The sequence below is a fragment of the Chiloscyllium plagiosum genome, unplaced genomic scaffold, assembly GCF_037043375.1.
Source record: "Chiloscyllium plagiosum isolate Xiang-an unplaced genomic scaffold, Cpla_swu_hap1 HiC_scaffold_27, whole genome shotgun sequence".
In the NCBI taxonomy this organism is placed as follows: Eukaryota; Metazoa; Chordata; class Chondrichthyes; order Orectolobiformes; family Hemiscylliidae; genus Chiloscyllium; species Chiloscyllium plagiosum.
This window is the reverse complement of record NW_028270165.1, coordinates 10847443-10862941: the sequence shown is the minus strand read 5'-3', so window position 1 is coordinate 10862941 and position 15499 is coordinate 10847443. Positions and strand designations below refer to the sequence as shown.

At 45.1% G+C, this 15499-nt stretch overlaps 1 long non-coding RNA gene across 1 annotated transcript in view; it reads left to right on the top strand.

The window, feature by feature from the left end:
- Positions 1 to 318: 318 nt before the first annotated feature.
- The window catches only part of LOC148143098 (uncharacterized), a 38563-nt gene continuing 23382 nt past the window's right edge, over positions 319 to 15499 (top strand). The window contains exon 1 of the long non-coding RNA XR_015751115.1: positions 319 to 436. This is a non-coding gene — a long non-coding RNA (uncharacterized LOC148143098). The remainder of the gene's footprint in view (positions 437 to 15499) is intronic.

The following is a 15499-nucleotide window of genomic DNA, read 5'->3' as shown; positions in this document are numbered from 1 at the left end:
TCATGTCCCTTTAAAATGCAGATTGCCCCCTTTCGATATGACTCCGTTCCGTTAGATGTCGGAATATCTGTTTAAGTTGAGCCGTGAGATTTCCCAATGTAGACAGGGCTCCTGGAAACGTGGCAGTGTCCCCCCCTGCAGCTGCAGAGCGAGACAGGAGAGTTTGTTTTTGTGAATGAGCAGTTGTTGCGCGAGGTGGCTGTTGCTTGGTGACGGTGAGGCTCCCCGGCCCCGCCCATCCCCCCGTGCAGACGTCACGCGGGGGCGAAGGCGGTTGGGAGGAGAAGTCGCTCGAGCGGGGAAGCGGCGGGAGGCGGCCGTTAGGAAAATGGCGCCGTGCGGCCCGGGCAGACACCCGTCACTGGGCACCGCCGCCTTCCTGGCGCAGCTGCTGTGTCACGGCCACACCGGCCGGCTGTACAGCAGGCAGGAGCCGGTGAGCATTCTGGAGGCGGATGGGGTTAAGGGCCTGCTTGGGAACTCGTCGGCCGCCTGGGTGGTGGAGTTCTACTGGTCGTGGGGCGGCCCCTGTGTCAACTATGGGGTCACCTGGAAGGTACTGGGCCCGGGAGGTGAAAGGTGCGGGGGGGGGAAGGAATGTGGGTCCTGTCCTGTCCTGTCCTGTCCTGTCCTGTCACAGTGACATTTTACACTCACTTTCCATCTGCTTTTACTGGCGCTTGTGCTGTTTACCCCTCACTGTTTGTTTAATCCTTGTGCTGTTTGCCCCCTCACTGTTTGTTTAATCCTTGTGCTGTTTGCCCCCTCACTGTTTGTTTAATCCTTGTGCTGTTTGCCCCTCACTGTTTGTTTAATCCTTGTGCTGTTTGCCCCCTCACTGTTTGTTTAATCCTTGTGCTGTTTACCCCTCACTGTCTGTTTAATCCTTGTGCTGTTTACCCCTCACTGTCTGTTTAATCCTTTTGCTGTTTGCCCTTTACTGCTACTTGTGCAATTGCTGGGGTTAGTGTGTAAATACTAGTGAAGGAGATTATACACCAGCATGTATATGTTCCTCAGTCATTGAAGGGGCAGGACCTGTTGAGAATGGTTAGTAAAGCATGTTGTGCACTAAGCCTTGTTAACATGGATATAGTTTGTTATTTGGAAAAGTAGACTTTATTATTTAAAGTCACAGATGTACAGCACGGAAACAGACCCATTCGGTCCAACCTGTCCATGCCAACCAGATATCCTAAATTGATCTAGTCCCATTTGCCAACACTTGGCTCATATCCCTCTAAATCCTTCCTATTCATATACCCATCCAGATGTGTTTTAAGTGCTGTAATTATACCGGCTTCCACTACTTCTTCTGGCAGTTCATTCCATACGTGCACCATCCTCTGCATGGAAAAGTTGCAACTTAGATACCTTTAATATCGTTCTGCTCTCACCCTATAACCTATGCCCTCTTGTTGTGAACCTCAACCCTACACTGACGAAAAGACATTTTAAAAATAGTTGAGCAGCCAGACAAAATGCAAAAGCTATAAAATGTTGAACCACATGAGGAAAAAGAACTGTGGCTCTACTCTTTATTTCTCCCCTTGGCATTTGAACACTTAACATCTGTCAATAACACCAGCATCGCCACAGAGCATATTGTGTCTGCTCCTCTGTGTGAACAACAGCACGCATGCCCGCTGGTGTCCATGCTCCTCGCTGTTGGCAGAAAAGGTGACATCGCTTATCTCTGTTCCTAAAGGTCTTCCCTTTATTCTTAAAGCTGTGCCTTCTGGTCCTTGTCTCTCCTACCAGTGGAAACATCTTCCCAATGCCATTGCACTACCCTGTCCGGTCATTTCTGCTGGTGGGTGAGACTACGCCTCAAGGTTAGAGGGAGTAGCTTTCAGACAGAGATGCGGAGGAACTGCTTTTCCCCGAGGGTCATGAATCTATGGAACAGTCTAGATTAGAGTGGTACTGGAAAAGCACAGCAAGTCAGGCAGCATCTGAGGAGCAGGAAAATCGATGTTTTGGTCAAAAGGGCTTCCATCAAAATCTATGGAATACTCTGGCCAAGGAAGCAATAGAGGCAGCTTCATTAAGTATATTGAAGACACAGTTAGGTGGGTTTTTGCCTGGTAGGGGAATTAAGGGGTTCCTTGTGACTGCAGGGAGGAGGAGATGAGACGATGGACTGGTCAGCCGTGATCTTAATGATTGTGGAGCAGGCTCACTTGTGGCAACTGGAGTGAATCCAGGGAGGGAGCAGACTTTACGACCTCAGGTATGTGTCATGGTTAGCCGGGTGAGGAGAGACATAAGGATAGGCTGGGACTGTTTTCCGTAGTGTGCCAGAGTCTGAGGAGTGACCTTATACACTTTTATATCATCATGAGGGACATGGATAGGGTAAATAGACATGGTATTTTCCTTTGGATGGGGGAGCCCAGAACTAAAGGGTAATAAGTTTAGGATCAAGAATGTGGTGTTGTAGCAAGTCAGGCAGCATCCGAGGAGCAGGAAAATCAACGTTTCGGGGAAAAGCCTTTCATCATGAAAGTGTGTTTGTATGTGAGTTTGTGTATAAGACTGTGGTTCAGTGAGTGTGTCTTTGCATGTGTGCATGCTTGATAAAGTGTGATTGTGATGGAGAATGAGCTTGCGAGAGGGTGAGTGTGTTGAGAGGATGGTGTATGTGTATGTCTGAGAGAGAGCGTGTGTATGAGAGAGGTATGGATATAAGTGAGGGTTTGCATTTTACTAAAATAAAGGAGGGCAGGACTTGTACAGGTAATATTAGGGCCTGGGTCGTGTTGTAGAACAGAGACCTGGGGGTGTTCGGGTTCATTGTTCTTGAAAGTTACATCACTGGTAGACGGGGGTGAAGAAGGTGTTTTGCACACTTGCCTTCATTGTTCCCATGCTGAGTACAGGAGTTGGGATATCATGTTGGAGATGCACACAGAAAGTACTTTACTCAGGGTGATAGATGTCTGGAATGCATTGCCAGCAGAAGTAGGGGCAGGGACGGTAGATTCATTTAAGGTGCATCTGGGTGGAGGAAATCCAAGATGGCGGCGACCCAGCAAGTCTGAGTCTGTAGTGCTCTGCCCAAGACTCAGGCAAAGTAGGCTACCTGCCTCCACCACACCTTCCAAATCATTTAAATAGGTTTTATTTAAATACAGCTAGTTATTTTGCACCAAACTTGAGCAGTTTAGTGCCCCGTTAAAATGACTAAAGGAAAGAATGCCCGCAGCTCGCAGCACATAGGAACCCCTCCCCAGCTGCAGCAGAGGCGTCCACAGCTGCCCCAGGGTACTTAACTATGGTAGCGAGCCTTGTTGCAGTGATTTCTAAGCTTGAAGAGAAGATCGCCACCTTCATAGAAGAGTCCAGGAGCAGGTGGGAGTTGCTCTTGGTCGCGCTGCAGAAGCACGACCGAGATATTGAAAGAATCGAACATCGAGTCGGAGGGGCGGAGCTAAAGGCTGCGACCTCCGAGGCTGCTGCAGAATCAGCCGTGGGTCGGGTCTGGACTCTCGACCAGCGAGTCCGGGCCTTGGAAGATCACATTAACGACCTCAAAAAGCAAGGTCGTCGAAAATATTTGTTTGCTGGGCCTTCCCGAATGGGAAGAGGAAGGCCAGTTTACAACGTTTCTGGAGCAGTGGCTTCCACAGTTATTGAATCTGGAGGCTGGATCAGGCCAGGTCTGGGTAGAATGGGCCCACCGGGTTGCAATACACAGGCCCAGCTTGGACCAGCGCCCCCACCCAGTCCTGTTCCGGCTGCAGTGCTTTTAGGAGAAGCAGATGCTCCTGGAAGCTTCCAGAAATCTTGGGAAAGATCCCCAAGCCATGATTTACAAAGGATCCAAGATTATGCTGATTGAGGACTTTTCCATATCTCTGGTCCAAAAGAGGAGGGCGTTTAAGGGATTTAAACATTCAGTACTCCCTGCGCTACCCAGCAACACTACGTTTTAGCCACGAAGGTCAGTGTATGACTTCGGATCGCCGGAGAAGGCCACGGAGGCCACGGAGACCAATTTATTGGATGAAGAACACTTGAAATTACAACAGGGTGGATTTGATCAGGCCTTCTTTCCTTCCTTCAGCTCAAAAAGTAGGGGAGTAGTTCTTCTTATTTAAAAGAATCTCCCTTTCAAAATCCTAAGTCAGATGAAAGATGAATCTGGGCGATATATACGAATTAAAGCCCTTATAAATGGAGAGGAATATGGGATTTTAAAGCAGTATTGTCCCCCGGCGCATCCTTTCAAATTTATAAAGGAAGCTTTCTCCAAATTGATGGCACTGGTGCTCATCATACAATTATAGGGGGAGACTCTAATTGCATTATGGAGCCGGAAATAGGCAGCATACCCAAGAGTACTGCGGGTGTATCCCCCAGATATAGACAATTGGCGGATTTGAATCAAGAATTAGGATTAGTAGATGTGTGGAGGTGCCTCCACCCGCAAGGCAGAGATTTCTCTTTTTACTCTAATCCACATAAATGTCACACGAGAATTGACATGTTTTTTGCCCCTTCGAGTTTTTTAAATTCCATATCATCCTGTAAAATAGGTGATATGATAATTTCTGATCACGCTGTTGTGTGTATGGAAATCAAGGCTAGGAACAATGAGGCATCCCCCTGACATTGGTGTATGGGTTCCTTCTTAACGAAGGATAGTAAATTTGCAAAATATTTTTCTCAAGAATTTGAAGCTTTCTTGGAAATTAATTCAGGTACGGCCAGTAACCCGTCAATGATGTGGGAGACTATTGAAGCTTATGCACGAGGTCTGATCATTTCATACTTGGTGACCCAGAAAAAATTAAAGGGAGAACAACAGCATCTACTTGCTGCTCGCTTAAAAGCAGCTGAAACAGCATACGCTGACAGACCTTCTATTGCCAAATTACAAAGGATTACGGCCCTTAGGACAGCTCTGAATACCGCCTTCTCCCTAACGGCAAAGAAGGAAATATTATTTGCAAAACAAAGATTATATGAATTTAGTGATAAACCTGGTAGATGCTTAGCATTTCTTGCAAGTAAAAAAAAGGGCCTCTCAAGCTATCACAGCTATCAGGGAAAATGCTGGTACTCTGACTCACGATCCTAAAAGGATCAACTCAATCTTCAGAAAGTTTTATTCTGATCGCAGGATTGTGAAGGTAGAGCCAGGAGGATGCAGTCCTTTTTTAAAAGCCTGGCATTTCCGGACTTAACCCCGAAACATGTATCGGTCCTGAATGCTTCCCTAACAACCCAGGAAATACTTGATGCAATTAGGCAATTTCAGAGCGGTAAGGCACCTGGCCCAGAGGGCTTTCAGGTTGGATTTTACAAAGAGTTCACAGGAGTATTAGCTGGCCCACTTATGAACATGTAAAACTACAGAAATAGCCAGGGCTGCCTCCTGCCTTCACTGAATGAGGTGAATATCTCCCTTATTCTCAAAAAAGGAAAAGATCCAGAAGATTGTGCATGATACAGACCGATATCCTTGCTAACTGTAGATTTTAACATTCTCTCTAAAACATTAGCATTGAGGCTGGAGAGGGTACTGCCATATATCATAAAAGAGGAGCGGACTTGGTTTATTAAGGGCCATAGATCATTTAATGATATCAGAAGGGTCTTGAATGTGAATCAAGTCTGTCATCAGGAAAAAATACCAGGAATAGTAGTCTCTTTGGACGCGGAGAAGGCATTTGACAGGGTTGAATGGTCATACCTGTTCTATACATTAGAAAGTTTTGGTGTTGGAAACGTATTTGCCAAATGGGTCTCAACACTGTATAATGATCCCAAAGCAGTTGTGATCACCAATGGATTAGGCTCAGGTAGCTTCCGTGTGGGTAGGGGCTGCTGTCAAGGATGTCCTCTCTCACCGTTGCTATTCACGCTAATAATTGAGCCACTGGTGGAAGCGATACGGGCTGACTCTAATATAACGGCCCTGAGGGTTGGTACAAGTAAACATAAAATTACCCTATATGCAGATGATGATCTCCTTTTTCTTAGTAATCCTCTGATGTCCGTGCGTCCCTTAATCCAAATTATTAATACATTTAGTGCATTTTCAGGCTACAAAATTAATTTTTCAAAATCGGAGGCCACGTCTCACTAGTATGTCCCACTTATTGGACCGATCCCACTTCCCCTTTCGGTGGTCTCTGGAGGGTTTCCTATACTTAGGCATTTTTATCACTCCAGTATTTGGCCAGCTATACAAGGCCAATTTTGTGCATCTATTGGAAAGGGTAAGGCAGGACCTTCACGCTGGGGAGACCTTCCAATTTCCTGGCTAGGTAGAATAGCCCTAATTAAAATGAATGTCTTGCCCCGTCTCTTATACCCTGTGAGAATGTTTCCGGTGGTGCTGCTGAGGCTGGCACCGTGCAAATTGTATGGTTGGCTGGGTTCGTTCATCTGGAATCCTAGACGGCCCCTCATTAAGTTAAGGAAGCTACAGCTTCCACAGGCAAGGGGGGAGGGCTGGATTTTCCAGACTTTAGGAAGTATCAGTTAAGTTTCTTGTTAAGCTGCATAGCCGATTGATTGCGGGTCAGACATGACCCAATCTGGATGGACATCAAGGTTTCTCAAGTACAGTGCTCTCTTATTAACCTCTTATTTTTAGATTAGATGAAAATCATTACGGACCACTGTAGAAACCCTATAGTACTAAACACAATTAAAGCTTGGAATATTATGCGGCAAAACGAGGGTAATTCAAATAAAACGTCCCCCTATACTACTATAGTGGGGGCATGGGGTTTTCAACCGGGGCTTACAGATACCACATTCAAATCCTGGAGATCCAGGGGTATCTCCTGTTTAGGGGATCTGTTTGAGAAGGGGGTCCTGATGTCTTTTGAACAGCTGCATCAGAAATTTGGATTACCTAATGGAGACCTCTTTTGATACTTCGAAATACGAGATTACATACAGAAGACGACTACGCTATTAAATAGTCTCTGTAAATCAGATAGAGAACGAAGAGTGTTGTGGCCAATGGGCGTACCCTCGGTCAGCACTCTTTATCATTTATTACGTGATGAAGTGTCAGAAGATATGGACCGTCTGCTTAGAACATGGGATCAGGATTTGCGGCTGGAAATTTCTACAGAAATGTGGAATGACATCTGGGAAAATGCCAAAAAAATCTCCATTTGTAACAGAACTCAGGCCATTCAGTTAAAAATACTTCATAGGGCCCATATGGCACCGGAAAGATTGGCAACATTTAGGGCAGGAGTATCTCCAATGTGTCCCAAATGTAAAACAGAGGTGGGCACTCTTACACACCGCTTATGGACATGCCATAAGATCCACAAATACTGGACCGAAGTAGTAAACGCCCTGACAGACATCTTGGGAACGGAAATTACAATAGATCTGGGCTTCTCGAGCTTACCTCCTCTGGATGTGCACGGGAGGAAATTATTTTCCATTCTCTCCTTCTATGCAAGGAAAAATATCTTAGTAAACTGGGTGGCTGAGGGCCCTCTAGGACTTCAGAATTGGCACAGATTAATCATGGAATGTGTTCCCCTTGACTTCCTTACAAATATGGTGCACCAAAAAACTGAATTATTCTATAAAATATGGCAGCCCTTTTTGAATTACATCGATACAGATATTTCGGCCATTCTTTCAAGGGCTTTCATCTAGTTGAGGTAACAGTTCTGGCTGGTCCGGGGCCCCTTGGGAGAGGAATCCCACATGAATACGGGTTTTATTACAACTTGATGTTAACTCATTACGAGTGTGTACTTCACTACTTAATTACTATGTTATCCTGTTTTCTTTTGAATAATGTAAGATATTTGATCATACACTCTGGTTAGTTATAGGTTAGATCTGGTTTCCAGCATCTGCAGTTATTGTTTTTACCTTAGTTATAGGTTAGATTAGTAGCTAGATGAGTTTTGTCTTTTTCTTTTTCTTCTCTGGATCTCTTTTTGTTGGACAGGTTTTGGCTCTTTATTTAAAATTTAATTGTATATTAATGTTTGTACTTGTCTTTTTTAAATTTGTAAACTTGTAAAAATGTTAAATTTTCAATAAAAATATCTATAAAAAGAAAAGGTACATCTGTACAGATGCATGAGTAGGGGGAGAGCAGAGGGATACAGATTCAGGAATTGCGCGATAGGTTTAGACAGGGGATTTGGATCGGCTTCGGCTTGAAGGGCTGAAGGGTCTGTTCCTGGGTTGTAAATTTTCTTTGTTCTGTGTTGAGGTTGTACAGGATGTTGGTGAGGTCATTTTGTTTAGAGTACTGAGTACAGTTCTGATCACCCTGTAATAGGAAGAATATTATTAGAGGGGGTTCGGTAAAGATTTACTTGGACGTTGCCAGGACTGGAGGGTTTGAGTTATCGGGAGAGGCTGGGACTTTTTCACTGGAACGGAGGAGGTTGAGGGATGACCTTATTGAGATTTGAAAAATCATGAGGGGTGAGGGTAAGGAGAAAAGCGAGGAACATGCGCGGTTATGTAGAGCCAGAGGTGGGAAGGTGAAACAAAATTGTGGCTCTACCCTTTTTTCCTCCTATTGACATTTGGCCAGTTGAATCTGGCAGTTACACCAACATATCTACAGAGCCTACTGCACGTGCTCCTCGGTGTCAGCAAGCGCTGCGCATGTTCGCCGGTGTCTGCAAAAAACTGCACATGCTTCTATCTGTCTAAAAATGGTGCATGAATTTCTTTTGCCGTTCCCCTGCTCCTCGGATGCTGCCTGACCTGTTGTGCTTTTCCAGCACCACTCTAATCTTGACCCATGAGCTTCTGAAGCTGTTGCTGCTCCTCTCTCTCTGAATGAAGATTGAGATTCATCCAAGACTGTAATTTCCTTCCTCTGTCCAACAGCACACTCTTCTCTCACTGCCTTTTCTATTTCTTTTATTTTCATGCTGGGATCCAATTGTTGAATTGCAGCAACTGAGAAGAACGGGAGTGAATCCAGAAAGAGGACAGACTCTGGAAAAACTGGTCCAGGTCTGTGCCTCAAACACCTGGCAAGTGCAGTACCAGAGGGTGAAGTTATAGTCTTTGCTGTGGAAAAAACAAAGCAGAAATGAGATGTATTGTTTAAATGGTGATATATTGGGAAGTGGAGAAAGTAAGGACTGCAATGCTGGAGATCAGAGTCAAAATGTGTGGCGCTGGAAAAGCACAGCAGGTCAGACAGCATCCAAGGAGTAGGAAAGTTGACGTTTCGGGTAAGAGCCCTTCATCAGGAATGATGTGTGGATGGACAAAGGAGCCTCAGCGTCCTCCTACACCAGTCAATGCCAGTTGTCAGACAGGTGCAGCAAGCATTCAGCAAGGCAAGTGGTATATGAGCAAGAGGAATTGAGTTCAGAAGTAGGGATGCCTTTCTGCAATTAGGGGGTCATTGAATATATTCAAGGCTGAGTTCATATCATTTTTGAACAACAGAGAAGTGGATGGTTATTGGGGAAGGCAAGAAAATAGTTTTAAGGCTAGTACAGAACAGTGACAGTCATACAGCATAGAAACACACCCTTCAGGTCAATTAATCCATGCTGACTATATTCACAAACTAATCCCATCTGCCTGTGTTTGGCCCATATCCCTCCGAACCTTTCCTATTCACGTACTTATCAAAATGTATTTTAAACATTGTAACTACTTGCATCCACCACTTCCTCTAGACATTCATTCCACAAACAACCACACTCTTTCTTTAAAAAAAAGTGCTCCTCATGTCTTTAGACTCGTTCTACTCTCACTTTAAAAGTTTGCTCCCTAATCTTGAAATGACACCTGCCATTCATCTCACCTATACCCCTCATGATTTTTTAACCCTCTCTAAGGACACCTCTTAACCTCTGATGCTCTAGTGAAAAAAGTTCCAGCCTCTGCATCTCGATGTAGGGAGGTCCATATCCATTTGTGATCTGTTCAATGCTGGTGCAGGCTTAAAAGACCAAATGGCCGACTCCTGCTCCCAATTCTCAGTGTCCTGGACAGCAAGAGACAATAAGGCAAAGGAGTAGAAAGTAGGCTATTCAGCCCATCAGATCTGTTCATACCATTCAATCGTGGCTGATCAGTTTCTGAGCCATTCTGCTGCTTTCTCCCTGTCACCTTCGATCCCCTCAATACTCAAGAACCTAGCTATCTCAGTCTAAATATCCTCCGTGACCTGGCCTCTGCAGTCTTCTGTGCCAATGAATTCCATAGATTCGCTACTCTCTGGCTGAAATTTCTCCTTAGCTCCATTCTAAAAAGTCTTCCCTTTCCTCTAAAGCTGTGCCCTCAGGTCTTAGTTTCTCCTATCAAGGGGAACATCTTCCCAACATCCACTCTGTCCAGGCTGTTCAGTATTCTGTATGCTTCAATTAGATCTCCCCTGAGTATGGCCCTGTTAATCAGCATGAACCAGACCCTTCAGGATGAGGTACAGCAGGGATTGGGTTCAGCAAATTGGAAATGGAGGGAGAGTGTGTGGGATGGAGATCTTCAGCTTCTAAAGAATAAGAGAGGAAAGAGAGTTCACGATAAATTAGAATTGATTGGATGAGCTGATAGGCTAAGGAGGGGCAGATGGAGTTGAACTTGGAGAAATGTGATGTGTTGCATTTTGGTCAAGCAATGCAGGTAGAACTTAGGGGGAGTGTTGCAGAAGAAAGAGACCTTGGAGTGCATGCTCATAGTTCCTTGTAAGTGGAGTCGCAGGTAGACAGGATAGTGAAGATGATGTTTGGAATGCTTTCCTCTATTGGTCAAAGTATTGAGTGAAGGAGTTGGGAGGACATATTGCGGCTGTACAGGACATTGGTTAGGCCACTTTTGGAATATTGTGTGTAATTCTGATCTCCATCCTATGGAAGGATGTTGTGAAACTTGAAAGGGTTTGGAAAAGGTTTATAAGGCTGGTGTCAGAGTTGGAGGGTTTGAGTGAGAGTCTGAATAGGCTGGGGCTGTTTTCCCTTCGTGTCGGAGGCTCAGGGGTGACATTATAGAAGTTTATAAGGGGCATGGATAGGGGTAAATAGCCAAAGTCTTTTCCTCCGGGTCGGGGAGTGCAAAATTAGAAGGCAGAGGTTTGAGCTCAGATGGCAAAGATTTAAAAGGGACCCGAGGGGCCACTTTTTCTCAGAGGGTTTTGCATTTATGGAACGAGCTGACAGGAAGTGGTGGAGGCTGGTACAATTACAACAATTAAGAAGCATCTGGATGGGTACATGAAGAGGAAGGTTTTTGAGGAATATGGGTCACATGCTGGCAAATGGAATACTTTGATTTTCGATACATGGTTGGCATAGACTAGTTGGGTGGAAGGATCTGTTTCTGTGGTGTATGACTCTTACTGTCTTCGGTGAAAGCAGAAGTGTGGTTGTGAAGACAGGGCTTTCAGAGCAGCTTTCAAAGATGTTTTGCCCTACTGGGACCGGAAGAAGTTACAACAAAATCTTTCATTTGTGAGACAGCAAGCAACTCCGGGATTTTGCTGGAAAGTGGGAATTCTTTGCACTGAGAGGATGAAGCCCTACCCTATCCAGTCATTTCTGCTGGTGGCTGAGACTAGGCCCCTAGCTTTGGGGGAGTAGGTTTAGGACAGAGATGAGGAGGAGGAAGTGAGGGCTGCTGGTTTTCCCAGAGAGTAGTGTATCTGCGGAATTCTCTGCCCGAGGAAGCAGGCTCCAATATGCCCCGCTCCTAATTCTTCAGCTTGACGTACCCGTGACTGTATACTTTGAAGAGTTTTCATTAACTGATGCAAATATTTCCCATTTGACCAACAATGCAGTGTCAGCTGTTTCAGTCATTGAGATGGTTTTGATTCATCTACTAAATACATCTACTCTTATTAGACAATATTCATGACAATGTACGCGAGGTGATTCTATATACACAAGTTGTAAACCAGTAAAGGCTGACCAGGCAAGGAAGTGGTTAACAAACACAGGGCATCCCTTAGAGTATGCATCTTGTTTGTTTACAAATTAAATACGCTTCAGATCTTTTCCTAGCTGCTTTCCGAAAATCTGGGTGCCACAATAATGGACATCATCAACTGAAATAGGCAGCAGCAAAGAATGAATACAAACCAGTCCAGCAGGGGGCACCCATGTTTTGGTTTGAGTATTGAGGGAGTCCCCTATTTGAGGCCCCTGTGATATCAGTACTATACCCAGGCTAATGTGCATTGAAACCAGATTATGAAGTGTTAACTTTCCTGCAAACTTCTGCCTGTGTGTGTCTCTCTGTAACATTTTCTAACTTGCTTCATATCTCAGTTTGTCAGCTTTTGTTTATTCCTTCCTTCCTTCCAAGGCTAATGAGGCACTCACATTCCAGAACAGCCCAAGTTAGGGAGTTGAGCCTCATAAATCCTGGCTGTGACACATTGCTGCTTAACCAAGTGTGCAAACTCTAAATACCTCTCAGCTGTTCCATTTGCAAATCAAACACTGTTTTCAACACAAGTTGTTTGTGTCTCTGCATGAGTCCATAACCCAGGGAAATACAACAGAGTCTTTAATGGTTGCCCAATGTGTCCTGTATGCCAAATTCATTCAAGTCTGGACATCCTGAAGTGAACAATTATACTTCAGATTTCTACTCGCCAATTAAAACTAATGTTGGGCACTCGAACAGATTGAGGGTATCTTGAAGCATGCCACGGACCTCAGTGTGGGTCCAGGGCTTATCAAATAGGGTTTCACCTCTCATAACCCTGCAGTACGCAAATTATTTATGACTAATTTTGTAAAGCACAAGTGCTCTCAGCAGTATTATGTCCAGATGCTGGGACCCTGTTTAGTTCTCTCACTAGTATCTTGTGGCTGAGTAGGGAGAATTGTATCAATATTTCTATCGGCACTTTTGTCCCTGGCCAGCTTTCCTCTTTATTTTGGACACAACAAAAGCAGCAACCAGATATTTCATCTCTCAAAGGATATCGGCCGGTGACCTGGCAGGACCAGGGTATCTCCTGCCTGACTCGCCAACTGTGGGGGATGGAAATAAAGCCCCATGTCAGGAAAGAATTTGTTTATCAGGAAGCAGTACAGCTGCAAGGCCAACCGTCTCCGCTGAGCCTGGGAAACACAAACTTTAACAAGCAGGCACTAAGCTGAGATTCAAAATGGTTTCCAGGCTTTAATATGTGACCAAATGGCTGACCCAAATCTAACAATTCTCCCACATCATCGAAGAGAATTAAATAAGAAAAATGAAACAAAATTAGAAATAAATTGGCGACCGTGCTTAATGTTTGTTCATTATGAAGTAAACAAGAAATAGCAGTCTCCCAGGATTCGTATGGTGCCCTACTTGAGAAATTCTGTCCAACAAGTTTAATTGGAAGCAGTAGCTTTCGGAGTGCAGCTCCTTCATCAGGGGATTGTGGAATATGAAATTGTAAGACACAGAATTTATAGCAACAGTTTATAGTGTGATGTAACTGAAACTATATATTGAAAAAGACCTGGATTGTTTAAGTCTCTCATCTGTTTGAATGACCATGATAGTTTCAGTTCTTTCAAATGTAAATCACAAAACCTTTTAAAATAGTTAAATCCTCAAGTGAACTTTACCAATTGGTGTCGCGTCAGCCCAGATAATGTATTGAAGGTGTGAGCTCCCCTGTGTGAGACTCTGTGCCACAATGGTTAAACTGATTTACAGAATCTTACATGGATTCATGCAGTTTTTGAGCAAAGTAAGACATAATTCTGCAAGTACGAATTCACCCAACAAACTTGTGCATGTGTGTGTGTGTGTGTGTGGCGGGGGGGGGGGGGGGGGGGGGGGGACACACACGTATATTTGCAGATAAATTCTATGTGCATTTTTTTAAGGAAAAATCTGCAGGCAGTCAATACATGTAATAGTTTGTAAATTCGACTTTGGAAACAGAACCAGTCTGACTCAAGATTGGGATACAGGCAGACTCTGACCTCGCACCTTTAATGCATTGTCTGGGCTGAGATGTGAGCTTTTGCTATAAAGCCTTGTTATCTCGAGAAGGTGACAACAAGAAGTTCTGGGATTTACATTGTAATGAGACCTACAACCTATTTGAAACGGTGGAAGACTTAACAATCCAGGTTTGTTCAATATACCATTTCAGTGGCAGGACACTGGAATGTTTTGCTCTAAATTGTGTCTTAGGATCTTATCCTCCACAACCACCTGATGAAGAGGCAGAACTCCAAAAGTTATTGCTTCCAAAGAAGCCTGTTGGACTACAGCCTGGAGTTGTGATTCTAGAATCTGGTTTCTAGTATCTGCAGTCCTTGTTTTTACCTAGTTGATTTTAACCCTACAGTGAATCCTCTTGCAAGGATGCCTGCATTGAAGAAGTTTTCCTCCTCTCTCTACAAGAATCTCAAGGAATCCCTCTCCCACTGCAACTCCCAGGTCATTTCCTCTGCCCTGAAGCTTTTCAACCATGTCCTGAAACAGACTCACTACCACAGCCACATTTGCTTCCTCATTACCTGCCTCCGTAACCAACTCATCCTACACTGACTCCGGACCACCTTTAAACCAGCAGAGTTCAGATCCGAACAGGCCACTCCACCCTCCTGTCTGACCTATCCCCTCCATCCGCACCCCCATTCACCTATTGTACTCGATGCTACTTTCTCCCCACCCCCACCCCCACCCCCACCCCCACCCCCACCCTCCTCTCATTTATCTCTCCACCCTGCAGCCTCTATTCCTGATGAAGGGCTTTTGCCCGAAACGTCAATTTTCCTGCTCCTCGGGTGCTGTCTGAACTGCTGTGCTTTACCAGTACCACTCTAATCTAAAGTGGATTGGCCATGCTGAAATACCCATCGTGCCCAGGGATGTGCAGGTAGGGGTGAATTGGCTATGCGAAATTAGGCATAATGTGCAGGTAAGGTGCATTACTCAGGGTTAAATGTAGGGGATTCGGTGTAGGTGGGTGACCCTTGGGAGGTTCGGTGAGGCCGAGTGGCCTGCTTCCACACTGTGGGGATTCTCTGAAGGGAGGGGTTTTTTGGAAAGTGTTTTCTCGTCCGCGTCTGCTGCAGGCGCAGCGCATGTGCGGTGCGTCGTCCCGCGGTTGGCCATGCCCCGCCCCCTCAACCGTCACTTTTCCTCGGCCCGCCCCTAGTTCCTTTGTGACGTCACAAGGCGGAAGTGGCTGTCAGTTTCAAAGTGAATATCCCGCCCTCTGGGTCACTCTTCATCCTGGGAGGGAGACAGAGATGGGAGGAGGGGAAATTGTTCACTTGTAGCAACTGGAGTGAATGCAGGGAGAGAGCAGACTCTGCAAACTCAGGTATGTGTCTTAGTTAGCCAGGTGAGGAGGGACTGAAGGATAGAGATTGGGAAGGGGGAGGGCTGGATATCTTTTCTGTTTTTATTTTTAAAATTCACCCGATTCCCACCATTAACTGCCACAGGTAAAGTACAGCACATGCAATATTCCTCATTGCAGCTTCAAGCCGGTTTTGCATCCTCTGTTCTTCCTCCACTTTGGCTCCAGCACATTCAGCTTCTTTCCCTCATT